Raw genomic sequence first — 19,512 nt, 5'->3', positions numbered from 1 at the left:
TACCTCATTAATTTTGGAAATTTATTTAAAAATAATATACAGTTCACGCCTGCCACAATAACGTTCGGTTATGATTTACTGCAGTATACCATAAACAGTGACCAGACTTTTCTGTTGGTAAGTACCTCTATATGCTGTTCGTCCAGTTTAGTTTTGATGTTCAGCTGTGTGAACGAAATATTACTGATAACACTACACCAGATTTACGAGAAAGCAGTAAAAATTGGCTGTTGGTTGAGATTTATAAGTCTTACGTCAAAATTGTTATGTTTGACACGTACGTATTGTCACCACGAATTTCGATAGAGTTAAGACTTTTTAAAGTTGTATTAACAAATGTCTAACGTTGTTAGACAAGTCCAAGTATGTAGGTATATGAATTGTTAGGAAATATTTTTGGAAAGTTGTGTTTACTCACCAATGATCACGTCCGCCAAATTGTAATTTACTTTCATTAAATCTTTAGTTTTACCTTTATAATATATATACGTATAAACGAGTGGCTATCTGTAATCCGTTTTTCACCATCATACCGTGTCAAATGTTGACACAACGTAAGGCAGCATATACAGTGTATATGCTGCAGTGTAGTATTATTTAATTAGTCTTGCCTATTTAATGTATACAATTGTTCAATAAAATAGTTAAGCCTATAGTGGTTTTCCTATACACATTTGTTCACTTGACGAAAACGAATTATTATTATACTAAAGTTTGTCAGTGTTCATATTTGTTATTGGAATTAATTCGAAGATGGAGATTATACCTAATGGTTCTAGAAAATATTTTTATGAACAGTATTGAGAAAACCAAATAAATACAAGTTTTGCGTCTATAATGTGAATCAGATTCCATTTTTGTCCACTGTCGTCGTCGTCTTCGTATATCGATTCACTAGTTGTCAGTGACGACCACCGTAGCGTGCGGCTTCAAGCAAATGTTCACGACGTGGAACTATAGTAGGGGTGCGCTGATAATGGGTGGGTGGAAAAACGATGGGGTGGAAAAGCGAGGGGGTGGGCTACACCGGTATATGCAGTCCAGTACAAAACAGCTTTATTGCGACATGTAGTCGTACGCGATTTTTTTTTACAAATTTCTAAATAAAATTAACGATTCATACAAATTAACACCATAATATTGTTGGTATGGCCGCAGTTGTAGATGTCTATATTAAAAATACATTGACTTTCTACTACTGCGGATCGTATCGAACAACTATTTAATTGCAAAGTCAAATCGATTCAAAATACACACATTTTTCAATATATAATTAATATTTCTTTTATAAACATTAATATTCACCGTAAATAAGAACATATGATATGGAGTACATACTATTATAACAATGTATAACATATAAGGCTCCATTTCAACGTTTTGTCTTGTCGAAATTATCTTTTCGTTTTATTTATTTTTAAATATGTCTTTAAGATATTCATCGAATAATACATATATTAAAATGTTCAAAACAGACAAATTCAATAATTTTTCTTAAAGATAATACTCAATTATAATTATAATATTTTTGTTATACAAATTAACTTTCACATTTTTACTATAATATCTTTATTATACAACTTAACTTTTATATTTTTTTTAAGATATCTTTATTATACAACTTAACTTTCTTTCTTTTTTTTTCTATACATTTTATTAATAATTGTTCTATTGATTCGACTAAAATGTTTTGAGTCTAGAGCATGTTTACATTTTTTACTTACATTAAAATATTATACATATTTTACTTACAAAACAATATCGCATAAACACAATATAAAATAATTGTATCTTAAATATAATTAATATATTGGACAACTAATTTAATTTAATGTTCGACGAGACAAAATTTAGTCTAAAACACTAAAAGACCGAATTCATTTTTAATCCACAACATTTGCAGTTTTATAAGTTATAGGTGAGACTATAATGTAAATAATTTACATTTTTGTATGTACAGACATGTAAAAGGGAAACTTTAAAAGTTAATACGATATTACTTTAATATTTAATTACTGTCCATAATATAAGTAACAATTAACTATGATATTGTAGCTACTATCTAATAGTTCATAAGATAAACATGATATTCTTTGGTATTGGACAAAGACCATCACTGATAAGAAAGGGTTATGAACAAAAAAGAGAGAAATCAAAACGTTTTAATTTTGATAAGCTAAAAATATTTACATCCAATGTATACATAATAATCTGCCCTGTATGATACATTTGTACAACTTCTGTCAAAAGCTCTTTTCCAAGAAAAAAGATTATCGTTTCAAAACCATTTCTCACAATTCAAAAATGTATTAGGAATAGATTTTTCAGTTATAGTGTCACAAAACTTGCGTTACTGACCAGTCATTATGAAAAATGTGTTATGCAATTTGAAAACGCTGATTTCTATTATTCTGTATACAAAACTGTCATTGATTTGGATTAAAGCTTCGATTCAAAGAGTTTTTCGAGTGAAGTAAAACGTATACACACAATTTTATACAAATAACTTTCCAACTCCAAAATCCAAAATTAACATAATTTGTTTCTTTACAAATACCAAAATCAAATGTATTATACGAAAGAGGTTTTAAAATATATAAAAAAGTATATTGATTATATGGACGTCAAGACCAGTGGCGTACTTAGACCTAAATGCTGGTAGCAGGGATTAAATTTATAAATATGGTGACTTTAACTGACAAAAAAAATTTTTAGAAAAAAATCGAAGCGTTTTTCTCCCTTGCCCCCCTCTCAAATACACAGTTAGTACACCTCTGGGGCATCGCCTTTTCAGTCAAAACACCAGTTCCGTGAAATTCATGTACGTCACTGAACACAGTTGTGGTTATTAGACCTAAGTTAAAATACGTGTGTACTGTATAGGATTAGCAGAGGAATAATATATTTGTCATTAAAAAAAAATAATAATATTTATTTAAATAAAATGTTTTATATCATGTTATAGGGTACAAAGCATCCAGTTATTGGCATTGGTGTATATTTATTAGCAGCAAATATTATTATAGAAATATTTTATTTTGATTATACGTTTACACTGATACTGTTTTATTATCAATGTTTGTGTTATCATATTTTTATCATATTATCATATTATTTATTTGATTGTTCAAAAATGTATGTCGTAATGGAACAGATTAGGTGCCAATAGCTAGATGATTTACATAATAAAGAACACAACTTTAATGAAAGGCCAAAAAAAATGATTGATAGGTGATTTAATTTGTTAAAATCTAAAACTTAAATTCTGCTGATATTAATTTAATGCACATTAAACAACAACATTTAATGCTTTTTCATTGAATATTAATTTTGGTTGGATAACCTGAATAAATTAATCAAGACATATCTGAATTTCCGATGGTCATTAAATGAAATGTAAATGTCGAAGTCATCTCAAATCTCTGGATTCCTGCCGTTGATTAAATTTTGTAATTTTCTCATAATAGCTCATCAACGGAATCTATAAATAGAGTGGTCGAGTATTTAATGGTGTGGAACTCGAACAATGTTCGGAGCGAATGGACACTGTGAACTAGTGAATTACCACATTAATAATTAATTTTGGTCCCAACTCTTTATAGACGATTCGAATAATTTTCAATTAGTTTCGTGTATCTATAGTTTAAAAGGAGTTTGTGTTTATTATACTTATTGAAAAAATAACTTACATTATATGAAAATTCGTGTGTTTTGCATATTATCATCTAATCAACTGAATAATAATATTGATAAATGTGAATAAATATGAGTAATCCTATACTTCAATCTTATAAAACTCGCGAACGTATATTAAAGTATTAAAAAATAAATACACCATTTCAACGTGCTATGCACTTAAATATTTATTTGACTTTTAATTACTTACAGGTTATGTCTCTGCTTACTCCAGTAGCTTATCATTTTGTTTACCACTAATAATGGTGGTTGCGTATGATTTAGGTAACTACACATATTATGATATTGTCAACACGATCGTTCATTTATAAAATTGACACGGCTGTAAACATTTATCAATATTTGTACATGATTTTCAAATGTGATTCCCCGATCATTGAAAAATACACAAGACATTAGTTTACGATTTGTTTATCGCTTCAATAAAACTTCTTACTTCGCAGTATTTGCTCAAAAGGTTAAGACTGCGTGCGATCCAAAGAAATTCCCACTGGAACTTCTTTTGGCATGTAACGGACTTCGGAAATTGCTGGACGTCACTAGGGACTAAACATGTGTCATGTACAGATCACGCTGAATAATATAAATGAAATAAAATTGGAAAATATATTGACACGGGTATTCTCATAGAAATGGATTATTTTAATTCACTTTTCCTTCTCGTCAAGTGACCAAAGTCAATACCTATTTCGGTGCTTTTCAAATAGCAGACGTCACAACACAAAATATATATTAAATTACTTATATGGAATTTTCTTTAAAAAAAAAGAAAAGGTTTTTTTTTTTTGATTAACCCCAAAACTTAAATCTAAATCTAAATTTATATTCTCATTTAATAATGGCAACTACTAGGTATAAAATACTACAATAATATGTAAATATTACAATATAAATAATAACCAACATGTAATAAATAATAATATGGCGAGTAAAAGATTAATCTAATTAATACAAACATAAATATTATGGGTTGACATATATTTATTATAATAATAATAGTGTGTATTTTATAGTATTATCAATATGGTAAGTATTAAAAAAAACAAATAAATAAAATATCTTACCATTAATAATTGTTTAATTTATTTTTCTCTATTATATTTTAAGCTGACACTTACCTACTCATCTTTACTGTAAAAAAACACAACATGTATGATGGGTTCACCATATGAATTGGCAGAAAAATTATTTCTTGGATTGCCAACTCATTAATTTAAAAATGTAATGTAAATTAAGTAGATTGTAATTTATTATTCCATAGATGTATCGACCATAAAACTATCAGAAGAATTAAGAAGGTTGCGATGTGAGCAGGTAAAAATATTGTACAGAAATGTGGTTAGGTTGGAAGAGGGGGGGGGGATATTAATTTGTGTATATTCTTGGACCACGTTTTATAACAGTATTAATTTCATTGCTTTATCATATATTGAATATGACAAAAATAAGTCGAATTGAAGTATATGACACTCTCACTTCCCACTGTCGTGAACACGCCAATGCAAGGATGGTCTGATCCCTGTGACCAATTTTTTGTTACCATCACACAGTGTCGTATTTAAGTCGATATAGTGGGCTTAATGATAGGTAGGTAGTGATAGAAACTATCGTGCAACCATAGTACCTATTTATAACTATGGTAAAGTGACCAAAGAGACAAAGAGATCAGATAGATTGTCACAGTGGTGGTGTTTAACAGTTAGTATATATCCCAAATGATTGGCGGTGAGTAGTTCAGCAACGCCACAGTCAGTTGTGTATAATCTATATATTATATAAATTAATGTTTATCTGCCCGTGGGTCCTTTATGCATTCCTAAACCATTCATCCGATTGCGATGAAATTTGGTACAGAAATAGATTAGACATTTGAGAAGAAGATAGGCTACGTTTTGTCGCGAAAAAGTGTAAATCAGAGATCCAACCCGGGGAGGTGATCAAACAGGGATTTTGAGATTTACTATAGACATTTTTGTTTGTCAAAATAATAATTATTGATTCGATAAGCCTGTTGGCGCAGTGGCACTTCTATGTATTTTAGTACATAATGTCCAAGGTTTCGGTGGACCAATATTTTTGCATTGTTTTTTTTTCTTATTTTTAATTTTTTAATTTTTCTTCTTAATCTATACATATGAATATTTGGTTTTTTTTTATTGATCAGATTTTAGTACGGTTTGGTTAGGTTAGGTTAAGATTTTGTATTAGTTGATTGTATTAATCCACATCGTTTGAATTAAGTAAAAATAACAAACTTGGTATAATTTTGATACTTTACAGTTAAATAATTATACACGTCTTACGTAAGCATCTTGCAATCTACTGCAGGTTAGATTTCCCAGTAGCGTAATTACGGGGGGGGGATTCCATGGGGTCCGGACTCCCCCCCATCCCATTGACTTAAATGTTGTGTTTTTACATGATTAAGAAAAACAAATTTTATCATACGATACGAAGGATTTTGTAAAAAATTTTAGAAGCTTCAGTTATTAACATTTTCAATAAATATTGTGATTTTTTTTCGTTATCAGTTTGGTATCAAAAATAGTTAACACCAAGCTCATTTTTCAAATCAAATATTTTGTAGCTTTGTACATTGCCAGTACTACAGCCACTCCAGAGAGATCTTTTTCAACCCTAAAAAGGTTGAAAAGTTATCTAAGATCAACTATGAATTAAATTATGTATTTTAACTATATAAGATTCTGAGCAGAGTGAGGAATCTATTGGTTTTACAATGGTGTTTATTTTTTTTTTTATCCTGTATACAAAATTTCTACCGGAAGGAGTGCTTCGATTTCAACATAATGGTATCTTATTGAGAAAATGAACGAACGAAAATAGTGATCAAACCTAAATTATTGTTGTTGTTTTCCCAATTTAATTTTCAGACAAACAAGTTACGAAATAAGTGTTGTCGGTATTGATTTATATTATTTCACAAAACTGTCACGAAAAATAAAAATAAAAAATAGGTGAGCAAATAGATATCACTCTACTGTACATTAGGTGTCGGTGGGTCACTGTAAAGTGTAAGGTATGTATTAAATTTTAATTCGATGATATAAAATCATTATATACTAAAAATTAATCTTAGCGAAGACTATATTACTATAAGCAAGTACCTATATTTTACGATATTATTGCTATTCAGTATTTACATAATTTATTGTACTACGAGTAAAACTGTAGGTTGAATTAATTTTTGACGAAAACATTTTATTTGCTCAACTTTAAAATTTTCAAGCATCTACGAATAATATTTTTGAATTATAAGAAAATAACTTAAGTTGTTATTTTTCATTTAAAGTTCGAATTTCGTCCAAATTTGAACTTAAAAATAAAAATTATCTATTATATAAAAAAAACTATTTTTACATCATTTTTAGATTTTTTTGGTAACAGTATGAAATACTTATGAGAAACCTAGTTTTAATATTTCAATCCTTAGCTATAAAAATTGAAGATTTTTTAAATTTTAACCACAAACCAAACTGAAAATATTCGTGATTTTTGTGAGTTTTGTCAACATTTGATCTTCAAATGCTCATAAAAGAAAATTGAACGTATGTATCTTTAATATTACTGAACTGCTATTATAACGATTTATGAAAAATCTTGTAATTTATTATTACGTTTTTTCACCAAGTGATACATTTTTTATCGACAATAATTTAAAAAAAAACTAATTAAAATTAAAAATTATTATGCCTATAAATAGCTTAAAAAGAGTTAAAATTTTTAAATATGTAATAGTGCATATAAAATATTATCTTGTATAAACAATCTTTTAATCATGTGTCTACTGTTATTACCTATTATTTTTTGGTGTAACACAAATTCGAATTTGTCAAAATCTAGTTTTCCATAAAAATTCTTGTTTTTCCTTAATTTTTTTTTTTGTTTTTCCCAGCGCTTTTGAAAATTAACGGGACCTATCAAATTTACCAACTAGACTCACTTTTCTATTAGAAACGATAGGTACAACGTTGAAAATTGAAGCATTATTTTGACTATTTATAGTGTATACACAAAAAATAAAAAAATATTTATCATTGTAAAATCAATACATTCATCGCTCCATTCAGAATTTAAGAATTATAAAATATAAGTTATTATATTTGAATTTAGATGGTAAAATATTATTTCTTATGTATATGCCACGTTATAAACACTTTATTATTAAAAACAATGATACGATACAAGGATTTATGTGTATAAAATAAACTGTTAAGTTCAATTCTGATACTGTGTTAGATTTGTTAACTGTCCCAGTCTCCCGGAAATATCAAAAGGATAAGAAAATGAGAATAATGCAAAGCAATTTCCTTTAAAAACAAACATTATAAAGAATCTTAAATGTTTAATATACGACTTGTATTAGCTTTTGTACATTATAGTTAATATATCCATTAGAAGTTAAAAACAGACATATCAATTATTTGGATAGAACACATGTCAAAGGAATTGTCTTTGAACGCAATAAAGTAAAAGGTGGTTTTATCAAAGGAAATTGTTTCCTTCCTCACATTAAATATGTACATAAATCTCTGTTATTTACTGTAAACCACATTCAACTATAATTTCATTTAAATGCAATATTTAACCACGTTAGAAAATAGATTGATATTAACATTGACATCATTACTGACAGCGGGTAGGTTTTATTTTATTAATAGTATTACAGCAATGTGTTTTTGCTTTATACATACAACGTTAACGTAATTAATTCAAAAAATCTTCACTTTTTTCAAAATTTGTCAAAATGAAAAATTTTTAAAACATTAAATTGAACACGATTATTCATAATTAATAATTAATAATTGTGTTTGTTGTAAACTATTTATAAGAAAAAAAAAATACTCTTACATTTATATAGATTATTTAAAAAAAAAATCATTTCAACTTTCTAGCGATATCAGTATATCACACTCAACTCATCTTAGGTTGAAAAACCACTTGAAAAATATTCAATATTCATAACATTACAATTTTAAGAAAAGTATTCTTTTTCGATACAAATATAGGTCAACAACACAATAGGAGAATGAAAGATTGGAAAATCATGTGATCTATGCATATATCTTAAAATTATCAAAAATAGCTATGTCATATATTTTTATATAATATGACACATTTTCGAATAAAAATAGTGCTGTGAACAAAACGTAAAGCATAGCAATAAATTGAAAGTTCGACGCAGGTGGTACTATTCAAAAAAGTATAATATATATTTTAAGAATTATATTGGCAGTTATTCTAAAAAAAAGTCTTCTTTAATAATATATACCTGAGAAGACTCCGTTTTATTTCACAAAATGTTGCGATTTTCGATTTTAAATGAATAGTTAGCTGGTATTAAAAAAAAAATTTTCTTAGGGACTTAACATTTTTATTATTTTATGAGACTAGTATAAAATGCATGATAAAGTATAATTAAGTATTATCATTATATGTTTCAAGTTTCAATTAAATCATAGAGCTTATAAAATTGTAATTTCAATAATAAATGTAAAAGTTCTACAAAGATTTATTATTTTGCTATTTCGTCTTTTATAGTTTTTTATTACATTTTAAGAAATAGTTGCCTATAGGTATACCTACTTTATATGTTTTTCACATTTTCTTACATTTCAATTGAAAATTCAATCTAAAATATTTTTCTCATTAGGTATAATATTGTATCAGTATTAACTGAAAGAAAGAATTATCGAACATTTTAGACGTTAATATTACGTATACCTATTTTAGATTCCGAATGGAACACAGAATGTATTAGTTTCAAAATGATGCATTTTGTTACAAGAACCTTTTTTTTTTGTCTTTCGGCATCTTTTAAAAATACGTTCATTCTTCATGTTTCATCTTCCACTTCAAGAGTAATTTCTCGTATAAAATTGTATACAGTAGGTAGGAGATTCCCATACTTTTCAAAATAATCGATAAAAAAACAATTATGGAAAAACGAGAATATTAAAGCAAAACCAGTTTTTGACAACGTCGATTTTGTTTTTATTTGTCTTAATTCAAAAATAAAGAACGGAGAAATTTTAAATGATTCGTTTATTCAATTAATCAAATATTTATATTATTATTATTTTGTTTTACATGGTATACCTACTATTCAAATATTTATGTTCTTTTTATAATATATAGGACATTACTTTTATAAAAATTTTTACGTTTTTTAATTTTTTAGTTTTTCCGATTTATTTATGATAATTGTTACTCTGTATGTCAAAAAGCTTGATGCAATGTTCTCGTAAGTTGGATGTACCTATTGAAAAAATCGTAAACATTTATACCCAACATTTTTTTAAGTGTTTGAAGTTTAAATTTTGAAAACATTTGCCAAAATTATGACAATTTGCCAATTATATTGTAGCTAAAAATGAATATACAATTCAAATTTTCAAATTTTATAGGTCAAGCTTGAAAATAGTATAGAATAATTTTTCGTAATTTGCTCTTAAAGCGTTCTTAAATATTTAAAATACATATAGAATCATTTTTTATTTTATAGACATTTGAAATTCTAATTTTGATAAAATTGGATATTCAAACAAAAATTATCGATTATGAATCACATGATTTTATTTATTATGTTGAAATTAAAAATTAAGGACTTGATATAAATACGTATATTATTATTTTCTATAAACAATGAAATATTTAATTATTTAGACTAACTACAAGATATTTAAACCACTAACCTATTCACGCCGTTCTATAGTACCTACCTACCTACGTGGTAATGACTTAATACATATAATTTATGAGATAATAATAGATATAATACATATTATTAACATTAATGATATAATGTTATAATACATGTGGTAGCTTTGTAAAAATTAGTTAAAATCTATTAATTTATAAATATGAATAGAAAAATAAATAACTTAAAATAATATTAAAAAAAAAAAAAAATGAAGGCGTGTCACTGGTCATAATTGTTTTTCATAATAATATGTAAAATATATATATATACAATGGCTTTTCATTGTAAAGGTTTACCTAACCTTTACAGTGACCAAATACTCAATGATGAGGAACGCTCAAGACGCAGGTACTATTCAGCAGAGTTACCCCTCGATTTTTAACTTAAAGCATATTTTTTTAAGACATTAAAAAAACATTTACAATTTAAGTTGTAAAAAAGTTGTTTGTAATTTTCTTTCTTTGAACTTACTTTATGAGTCAACACGAATATCAGCTTATATTAGTTTAAGAGTATTAAAAATAAATAAATAATACTTTTGAAAAAATGAAGGGGAAAAATATAAAATTATCAAAATATTATTCATGATAAGCGTAAACTAAAATAATAATGTAACGAGGACTTAAAAGCTTGTAAATTATTAACTCTAGTTAACCTTTTGATTTATATTTCAAAAACTTTTTTGTTTATAAATACAAAATTAATAGTAGAACTCACCCAGCTGTATATGCCAGGTTTATAGGGCAAGACCCCGTTCGCCCAAAAATGACCTTTCGCTTTTCGCCTACGTCTCTTTTCGCCCAAATATTTTAAAACTACTTTCCCTTTTTGCCCAAGAATATTATATAGCACTTTTCAGCCACATTTTTATAACACACGCTTTGGAAAACACTTACTTTAAATTATATCTAACATAACAATAAATTTGTCATATTTAAATTATTTATTTAGGTAAATTAGTTTTATAAAGCCATTTAGCATTACCCAGAGAGTACCACGAGGAGGCGGCTTTTATTACCCTCCAAAAATGTATTGTGTTTGTTGATTGCACATTTATATAATTTTTATATAATGTAAGTAAGTTGTTATCAAAAATATAAATCTTCAAAATATTATTACCTATTTGTTAGTATTGTAGTATTAGATAGAATAGTTAAATTACACTGATTTAATCAAATCATACCGATTAATTGTTCCTGCTTTATATTGCTGTATTTTTTCCTCATTTTTTCGCTGTCGATCTATAATTTTTTTAGCTTTGGGACACCTTTGTAAATGAATACTATTTAATTTTATGTAGACCTCGGTTTGAATTTCATTTATACACTTAACCAGGCACTTATTGGTGGAGAAATATAATTAAAAGTTTTGTTAAAAAAAGAATGAAAAGATTCACACGCGTTGGTTGTTCTTATTAATTCCGACGTATTAGATACCCAAATACTCGGTGGAAATAAACTATCTTCAGATATGTAAGTATCGGTTAAATAGTCACAGTAATTTGTTAATTTGTCATTTACTGGACAGTCAGATGGTAGGTCTTCAACGAAACAATTTGACACTTCATCTAGATTTAAAAATACTAAACCAAATGTATACCGTATACACTTACCAATTTCTGAAGATTCGTCTTTATAGAAAGAAGTTAAACCACACTTTTGAATATTTCTCCACCATGATTGAGTTAAGTGAAACCGTTATTACAGCTAGTATACAATTATTATCTTGTCTTTATAAAATAATAAGCGGACTAAACTGAGATAGATATATCTAAACGGTGGACGATTGTAGAAATTATATACTTATATAGTTTCCAAATATTATAAAGATAAGATTAAAATATTGAGCGGCCCATGGTAGATATATGATGTAGATATAGTGTTTCCCAAAGTGTGTATTATAAAAATGTGGCTGAAAAGTGCTATATAATATTCTTGAGTAAAAAGGGAAAGTAGTTTTAAAATATTTGGGCGAAAAGAGACGTGGGCGAAAAGCGAAAGGTCATTTTTGGGCGAATAGAGTACCGCCCAGGTTTATAGAGTAGGTACCTATAGGTTTTGACATGAACCTCGTGTCCTCATCGTGAAGTAATGGGAAAAAAATCGTTAGGTACAAAAAGCGATTATTCCACTGGTAGATCATTAGATCAGTATCTATTTAAGGTAGTTAATGTAATATTAGTATCAATAATTTCTGAGTATGGACTATGGATGGTTGAATTAATTTTAAGCAAAACATCATATTATAGGTACAATGATACAACGTTTAAGTAAATATCAACTTATCATAAAATTATGTCAATATAGGGTCGTGCAGTATAAATAGCGTAAAATAAGGATACATTTAATTGTGCATAGCATCTTAATAGCAGGTGAAAATTAATAACTAAGTGGAATTTTTCAAGTTTCTACGATTAAAACTTTTTGAATTTTAACAAAACAACAAACATTTTTAGATGATAAATCGTTAGTATACATTTGAATATCCAAAGTGGTCAAAATTCTAACTTCAACCGCTCATAAACAAGTATGTGGTTACGCTAAACCTTTTTAAATTACAGTAAAAGAAATTTATGAGGACTCTCGAATCTTGTAATTAATGCTCAAGTCTAAGGTGTTAAAATTAACTATTTAACTATTTAATTATTTATTTTATCTACATAATAATTTACATATTTTCGTGATTTTGATGAATTTTGTAAACATTATTTGAAATTTATGCGCTTATAAAAAATGTTCACTTAAGTATGTATTTTTAATACTTTATTGATTTTTTTGATTTTTATTTATTTTTTTATTTTTTTTTTATTCATGGTACAGCATCAACTGCTAAGGTTATTTGGTTAGCTTGCAACAAAAATTGGTAATTAGTACATAATAGAGTATAGTTATACAATAAATTCTTAAATTAAATTATACATATCAATTTGTTTTAAAAATATGATTATTTTGTTGGTGTTGTCGTGGATAGGGCTGAGGGCTTCAAAGAGGTTGTTGGGCAATTTTAGACTTTTTCTGGTATCTGTGTGGATATGGCAGTTGATAAGGAGGTGCTTGACTGTGAGAGGTTCTCCGCAAGTTAGGCACATTGCTGGTTCTTCTCTGCGCATAAGATGTCCATGGGACATCTTTGAGTGACCTATACGTAATCTATTGATAACTACTTCATCTTTGCGATTTGATGTATGGGGTTTAGGCCAGTATTCGGTAGTATTTTTTATTTCTCTCAGTTTGTTATTGGGTGTACGACGCCATTCAGATTCCCATAAATTAGAACAAAAGGTGTTGACATTCCTATGGATGTCGATGAGTGAGGAGTACGTCGTACGTGGGTATTTCGGTCAGAGGGTTATTTACTACTTCACGAGCTACTTTGTCAGCTTTCTCATTGCCATCAATTCCACAATGGCCAGGTGTCCATATGAACCATATGATTGCTAGGGTGCTTGAGTGTAAATTATATTTCAGATTGTTTAGAGCGCTGAACGAATCTGTACAAATGTTAATGGTGGAATCGGGTAGTTGAATGGCTAGGTGGACTCCTTCCAGGAGTGCAAAGTATTCCGCCGTATATATACTGTTATGGCCTGGTAATTTGTACGATATGGATTGCTCTCCGTTTATGATAGCGATCGCCACACCTGAGTTTCTTTTGGAGGCATCTGTATAGATTTGTGGTTTAGATGGGAAAGAGTCCATGATTTTATTGAATAAATTTTTATATATAACATTTAACGTTTCTTTTTTACTATGATCCGCTAGACTGGTGTCCACAAGAAATGTTGGAACCCTCCAAGAAGGCACCACACTGCATTCTCGTTTGATAATTAAATTTGGATCAATATTGGTGTGTGACATTTCATATAACATCATTAAACCAAGTGGTTTTTTTAGATTGGTATTGGACCAAAATGTATTTGCAAAACGATTTTGTGTTAAAAATGGTAATGTTGAGTTTTCTGGGGAGGATAGGATGCGAGCAATATAATTTAGAACTAATTTGATTCTACGAATATGAAGGGGAGGTTCTCCAGAGATAGATAATATACTTGGAATGGGGCTGCTTCAAAATGCTCCAGTTGTAACTCTTAGACCGCTGTTGTGAATTATATCAATTGTTTTAAGAATATTGGGGTTTGCATTGGTATAGCAGATGGATCCATAGTCTAGTTTGGACCTAACGAGAGATCTATGTAAGTTGATTAATATATTACTTTCAGCTCCCCATTCAGCGTGGCTCAACGTTTTTAAGATATTGATATTTTTGGTCGTGGTTGTTTTGGTCTTACTTATATGAGGTTTCCAAGTAAGCTTGCTATCAAAAATAAAACCTAGCATTTTTATGTTGTTTACAAAGGGTAAGGGTGTGTTTCCCAAAAATAACTTTGGTTTTGAACTTTGTTTCTTTTTGGTAAACATTATACATTTGGTTTTTTCTGGTGAGAAAATAAAACCTGAGTGGAAGTACCACTCGGACAGATCATTTAGGCAATCTTGGAGTTGACGTGTCATTGATTTAATGTTTTTCCCTTTGAGATAAATATGTGTGTCATCGGCAAACATAATTGATTTGACAGGATGTGAAAATTCATCAGGTAGGTTGTTGATTGCAGCTTGAAAAAGTAGAATGCTCAGGGGGGATCCTTGTGGGACTCCGTTCTCGAGATCAAATTTATCTGACACGTGTTCATTAATTCTTACTCGGAAAGAACGTTCTTTAAGAAAACTTGTTATAAATTGTAACATTTGCCCATTAATGTGCCATTTCCTCAGTATATTTAAGACTCTATGTCGCCAGACTGTGTCTTAAGCTTTCTGAAGGTCTAGACTAATGAGAATCATGGTTTGTTTATTGGTATAAGATTCTAGTATTTCTGTTTCAATTTTAACATGGCAATCTGAAGTGGAGTGAGATTTCCTAAATCCGTGCTGGTTTGGAGATAACAGATTGAATCTTTGTACTTACCAATTAAGCCTGTTAAAAATTAATTTTTCAAGTGTTTTGCTCAGGTTACATAAGACAGAAATAGGGCGATATCCTGAAGGTTTATGTTTGTCTTGCTCTTACTTAGGAATAGGGGTAATTCTAGCATTTGTCCATAACGATGGTATAATACCGGACGACCAAACATTGTAATACAACTCGAGGAGTAGGATTTTACCTTTAATGGAGATGTTCTGGAGAAATAAGAACGGTATGTTGTCTGGTCCACAACTGTTACTTTTTTTTCCTTCAAGACTAGAGTTAAGTTCTGACATTGTGATAGGATCTTTGAGAATTGTGGGGCTCGATAAGGTAATCAATTCTTGCGTTTCTTTAAATTTCAAAAAGTCTGGATTCAAACTAGAGTTACTACTGTTAGAGTAAAAAACTGTCCTATTTGGTTGGTTATCTCTTTAGGATCTGTAAAAACGGTTTGCCCTACCAACAGTGTTTTATTTGCGTAAAAAGGACTCCTTTTAAAGTTTTAATTTTATTCCACATTATGGTTGGGGAAATATGACTGTTTAAACTAGATGTAAAATTTACCCATGACTTTTTTTTTCACTTTTAATAAGGTATCTGACTAGCGCTTTGTTTTTTTTTTAAATTGTATAAAATCTTGTAGGTCTAAAGTTCGTTTGTATCTGTTAAAGGCAGTCTTTTCTTTCCGTATAGCTTGTTTAATTGTTTTATTCCACCAAGGGACTGGAGGTCTCTTTCTAGAGTAACTAGTTAATTCGAAAACATCAGAGGCTGTATTTATAATGAGTACGGTGAACAGTTTTATCTTATCTTCTACATTATTAGTACATGTATAAGTCCAAGAAGTTGAATCAATATTTTTATCAATTTCCGTTTGATATATATTCCAGTTGACATTTTTTAATTTCCATTTTTGTTTTTCTTGTATAATGATTATGGGAGTTTGTGTGATTTAGCGTCATGATGATAGGAAAGCGGTCACTGCTTGATAATTCTGGTATGACATCCCAATATATGTAGGGAGTGATTGTAGCTGATGAGAATGAAAGGTCGATGGCTGAAAAGTGTCCCGTGCTTGCGCTAACTCTTGTAGCTTGGCCACTGTTAAGTATATTGAGGTCATTGTTCCTGTATAATGTTTGCTCGATTTTTGATCCTCGTGAGTCAAGAGTGGAGCAGCCCCACAAAGGACTGTGGCTGTTGAAGTCTCCTAAGAGAATATAAGGGGAGGGGAGTTGATTAATAATGTTTTGAATATCGGATTGCTCAAAATTTTGAGAGTTTGGTAGATATTAATTGCGGATTGTTATTGAATTTTTGATTAAAACATTTACTGCGACCACTTCTAGATTGGTATTAATGATAATTTCTTCGGAGTGATAATTTGAATATACATAGATTGCCACACCACCACTGGCTCTGCCAGCATTGGTTCTATTTTTGTAGTATGTTGTGTAGTTTTTTAGGGAGCAGACCTTGTCGTTGATAAAATTAGTTTCTTGTAGACAGTATACTTTATTGGACAGTATTTGTTTAATAGTAAATTGATTTCGTCTAATTTGGAGTAGAATCCATTAGGATTCCATTGAAGTATTTTAAGACTGTTATTAATTGTCATGATAAGTTTGATATTTAGTTTATTTGGTACGTAGTAGGTGAATGGATATCGAACAAGCTAGTAGGTTTCGTCATCATTGCTGTCAGAATAGAAACTCTGACTAGAATTTATGTTTCGAACTTTTTCGAGTGCTTTTGATAATCTGGTTAGACGGTTTTTAATACTTTTAATTGTTACGACAGGGTAGATGTTTGTAATGATTTGGATTATATTTTCTGGACTGCTATTGTGCTCCATACATAAACTCTCGAGATCAGTGCAACCTTGCGAGTTTTCGAAGAAATCTTTAAATTGATTGAGTGATAAGGACATTTGAGGGTTGGAGTTGAACAGATCTTTGGTTGGATTTAACCCTACATCGATATTTGAATAGAAGCTACATTTGAACTGGTGCTGGTTCTAACTTTCGGTTTTTTGTGTACATTTCCATTAGGGTTTTTTGATGGCTGGGTTTTTTCCTTCAGGTGCGTTGGAAGGCTTCATTGTTAAAGGCGGGTTGGATGAGTGCGAAGATTTTGGAGATGTTAGTTGAGACGTGATTGACGGGGCAGAGCGTTTAACTTGGTTTGGATAAGTTACGTTGACAATTTTGTTGGATGATGATTTGAGTTTTTCGGCTAGCGAGTGTTTTTTGGGTTGATCGATAGTGATTAGATCACCATAATCATTTGCTTGGTTTGGTGTTAAAGGAACGTTATTTTGAGTGGAATGGATATTTTGAGCATTAACACTAGCAGGTGGCGAGAGAGATACATTTTTTTCTACATTTGGGGTTGGTGATAGGTCATTGGTTTCTTCCCTGTCGGTTTCGGTCATATCGATGATATTGAATAGTTCAGGTATATTTTTACATTGGCTTGATAAATGATTGGTTTTATGACATTGAAAACAAGTTACCGTGTCATCGGTAATAAATATTCTAAAAGTAGTGTTTTCTAATGTTACTATGATTGAACTAGGTAGTTTGGATACACTGTCTTGATTAATGTATACTTGTCTTCTGAAACTTAGTATATGCGCGAATTGTTCTGTTGCAAATCCAGCTTTCATATTTTATTTATTTATAAATGTAAATATTTATAATCTATTATTAACGGTGTATACAAATTAATAATTAATACTGATGCCATAATAATTCAACATATTGGAAATAAAAATTAACGATGACGGGAAGACACTCAGCAACGCTACCGGGCCTGGAACTTAATTCAATTATTTATATATTAGTTTTTGAATGATTTAAAATAATACATAGTACAAAGTATTGAGGTACAATATTATATACGTGCAACAACTAAAGTTAAAAAACACAAAGTATCTCAAAGTATCGGCTAGAGTAGATACCAATTTTTGTCGAAAATCACAGTCAAAAAGAAATATTTAATTTACCAAGTAAAAAACCAATATTAATTTATTCATAAATGTGTATAAGTAAAAACTGTGTTACAAAACGTCTAGGAATATCGAATACAATGAATTATTCTCTAGAATATATTATATACAATATTCAATTTAAACATTTTTTATTTATATTTCAATAATTATTTCCAACTGACCAAACTTAAAAGCTGTATATTATTAAGGCACCCGGTGCCGATGCCATTTTGTCCTTAAAAATACACTCTGCGGGAATAACGATGCCACCTTGTAAAATCAACCAAATCTCATAATTTTTCTTTTAATTGCTAGAGGGAAATATTCTACAGCCCACATCGATCCCTGTTTGTCAATAATTTATTCTCAAACTTTATAATATGTCTAAAAAAAATACAAGATAAAAACCATTTTTTTTCAAATTTTTTAATATTATTTTTTGAAATAAAATACAACATCAGAGATCGATGCGGGCTGTAGGAATTTTTCTTCTTTCAGATAAAAATATAGTCATCAAAATCCGACAATTCTACAAAGCTTGAGAGTTATTCCCGTAAAGTAATTTTTTTCGATATAATACACCCTATCAACCCCCCCCCCCCCTAAATAGGTATCGGGTAGTAGATTAGTGGAAAAGTCTTATAATTAAGGAGGGCAACTAAAATATAAAATTTAATTTTCAAATTTTATAGAATTGTGGAAAATTTGAAAAACTTGCAACGGGACCCTTAAAACATTTTTAAACATCTTTACCAAATAAAATACAAATAAACAATAATATTATCATATTTTATATCTGTATTTTATTTTCTTTTTTAAACATACTATCTATCCGCAGCATCTGTGGCTATTGGACGTTACAATGCATTTTACAATATTCATGAATTACATAATATTAAAAATTGAAGGAACATATTATAGGTAATAATATTATTAGTAATAACAGATCATAAGAGAAAAAAAATAAAAAATATTACTTTATTAAACTGAAATTAGATGTTAATAATAATTATATACAATTTGAAATTTGTTAATAGGGTGCGTTTCTGCTAGGAATTTTATGAACTTGAAGACGTTGTCTATGTTTATTGTTACATATAGTAATAAAAGACATACCGTTATTTAAATTTTTCGTAGA

At 29.0% G+C, this 19,512-nt stretch overlaps 1 long non-coding RNA gene across 1 annotated transcript in view; it reads left to right on the top strand.

The window, feature by feature from the left end:
• The first annotated feature begins 1,050 nt into the window (after positions 1-1,050).
• LOC132935130 (uncharacterized) overlaps positions 1,051-19,512 on the top strand; it is a 39,255-nt gene continuing 20,793 nt past the window's right edge. The window contains exon 1 of the long non-coding RNA XR_009663173.1: positions 1,051-1,918. This is a non-coding gene — a long non-coding RNA (uncharacterized LOC132935130). The remainder of the gene's footprint in view (positions 1,919-19,512) is intronic.

Source organism: Metopolophium dirhodum, chromosome 1, assembly GCF_019925205.1.
Source record: "Metopolophium dirhodum isolate CAU chromosome 1, ASM1992520v1, whole genome shotgun sequence".
Lineage (NCBI taxonomy): Eukaryota > Metazoa > Arthropoda > Insecta > Hemiptera > Aphididae > Metopolophium > Metopolophium dirhodum.
This window is presented reverse-complemented; position numbering and strand designations above follow the sequence as displayed.